General features: G+C 36.1%; 1 pseudogene; it reads left to right on the top strand.

Moving 5' to 3' along the window:
- The first annotated feature begins 232 nt into the window (after positions 1 to 232).
- LOC119046521 (protein YIPF5-like) lies at positions 233 to 1,001 on the top strand (annotated as a pseudogene).
- Positions 1,002 to 2,583: the final 1,582 nt, after the last annotated feature.

Raw genomic sequence — 2,583 nt, 5'->3', positions numbered from 1 at the left:
ATTTTTTAAAATAAACTTCATTTTTTAGAAGTTTTATACTTCCAGAAAAATTATGAAGATAGTTCATAGTTTTTATTTATCATACACCAAACTTCCTCTCTTATTAACATCTTACATTACTTTGGACTGAGACACATATTAACAGGGGCCAATGCAGGGCCTTAAGCATAGTTCGAGGGTTACCTAGGGCTGCTGGAGCTATTAACACCACCTCCCCATTTGGTCATTTGCAATGACAGGCTTTGGTCATTTAAACATGTATTACTACCAGACAGTTACAGCACTGATGACCAATCACAGCAGTGCTATGATTATGGAGGAAGTGGAGGTGCTTATAGCAAACAGTAGGCTGCCTGTGACTCATCACAACAAGGCTGATTTGTCCCTCCAAGCATGATGCAGCCATAATGCCATACAGCAGGCAGATTTTCCAGCCAGCCTGGGCATAGACTCCAACTATACCTAAGCCATTCTATGAAAACAGCTTTGAGGACAAGCCACCGTTATTAGAAGAATTGAGTATCAATTTTGACCACATCTAGCAAAAAACACTAACAGTGTTATATCCATTAAAAGTAGCAGATGGCAGCAATGAGAATGAGACTGATCTGGCAGGACACATGGTTTTGTGCCTTGCCTTTGGAGCCATACTGTTACTGGCTGGCATATCCAGTTTGGCTATGTGTATGGGATCAGTACAATTGGATGTCTAGGAAAGTTTTGTTTAATAAACTTAATGGGTATGACAGGTATTTCATTTTGTTGTGTGGCAAGTGTTCTTGGATTTCTCTTCTTCCCATGATCCTACTTTTTAGTTTGCAGTGATATTTTCTTTGCAAGGAATGGTAGGAATCATTTTCACTGCTGAAAATATTGAATAATGTCATTTTTCTGCTTCCAAAATTTTTCTTTCTGTGTTGCCCATGGAAGGACAGCAACTTCTGGTAGCATATCCTTGCACTTTGTTGCATGGAGTATTTGTCCTAATTTCCAGTTTTTGAACTGAATTTATCTGGAATGTGGACATCATTGGGCCAAATACACAAAAATAATTTCAAACCCTTAAATTGGACCAGCAAACTACTATAGTGCAACTCTCATACAGTAACGTTTGACTGTGGGAACAGTCGAAGCAAGCAGATATTTTTTCTTCATTTTATAGAAAATTTTAATACTATATTGGATTTACTTGTAGTATGATTAGCTTTAAACTGTTTGTGTTTATATAAATAAGAAGTGTTATTTCTTTCCCATTCCTGCAGCCTTTGAAAAACAACTTTTTCTTTGAAAATTATATTATGATGTTTTTGACAGATTTTTATTAACTATGGGAAACTACTACAGAGCTAATGATCTTTCTTAAAAAGAAGCCAGTCATAGTAAAGAAGACATAAAACTTATTGCAAAAATGTTTTCCCAAGGAATTAAGAAAGAAAAATTGCCTGTATTGTCAAGTCAGATGCACTTCAAGCAAAAAGTGACCCTGATGTAGTTTATGAGTTTGCACTTCAGAAATTTGACATTTGTTTAAATTATCTCATGGCATTTTTGCTAAAATTCAATGATACAGAAATTCATCATCTGCCTTATTGTAGATGTGAAATGTGAACACCGGTTTAGATACTAGCATCAACTAAATCACAGTGACTTATACTGGCCATGTAAATGCTTGTGGTTGGATCTTCATGTTTCCCAGACAAAAGAAAATCACTAACTTTTTATGAAAAAATATATTTAAAGTGTCACAGTTTCAGTATTGCAGTTATCAATGTAAAGTGCACTTGATACTTACTAATTAAAAATTTCCCAGTTGATTAAGAAAATTTTACATAGAATGGTACATTTCTTAAATTAATGACACAGCATTACATTTAGTTGTCAGATGTCCTTAGGCTCCTCTTGCCTAGGAGAGTTTCTCAAACACTCCCTGTTTTTGATCACCTTGACAAATTTGAGGGGTGCTGGTCAAATGTTTTGCAGAGTGTTTTTCTGTTGGGGTTTTCTAATGTTTTCTCATGACACTGGGGTTATTTATGTGTTTGGGGGAAGAAGGCCACAAAGGTAAAGTGTCATTTTCACTACACACTATTGACATGGCTTATCATTGTGGATGTTGACCTAGATCACCTGGATGAGGCAGTGTTTGTGCAGTTTCTTTCATCTCCCTTTCCACACTGCACTCTTTGCAACAACCTACTTCTGAGGAGTAAGGAGTTAAGTACCACCTCCTGAAGGTAGAATATCTATATAAACTTTTTGGAATACCTCTACATGGAAGATTTGTCTCTTCTTCTTTATTCATTCATTCACTCATTCATATCCTTATGGACTTATGGTTATTTATTTTATATATTGATTTATAATCCAATACCATATTGTCTTGTTGCTCAATTTGTTCCAACTTTAGGCCACTGGGGACTCTCTCAATGAGCTCCTGAGTCCCTTGGATATATCCCTTTCATTGTGTGAGTGTGTGTGTGTTTGAGCACTTCCTTACTTTCTGGCACTATAAGATGCTCTAGGTTCACTCTTGTATACTTCTTGTATCAGTCTAGGAACAAACCATTTCTTTAAGGAACCCTG

The sequence above is a fragment of the Artibeus jamaicensis genome, unplaced genomic scaffold (genome assembly GCF_021234435.1).
Source record: "Artibeus jamaicensis isolate MK-2021 breed Jamaican fruit bat unplaced genomic scaffold, CSHL_Jam_final contig_452, whole genome shotgun sequence".
NCBI classification, from domain to species: Eukaryota; Metazoa; Chordata; class Mammalia; order Chiroptera; family Phyllostomidae; genus Artibeus; species Artibeus jamaicensis.
This window is presented reverse-complemented; position numbering and strand designations above follow the sequence as displayed.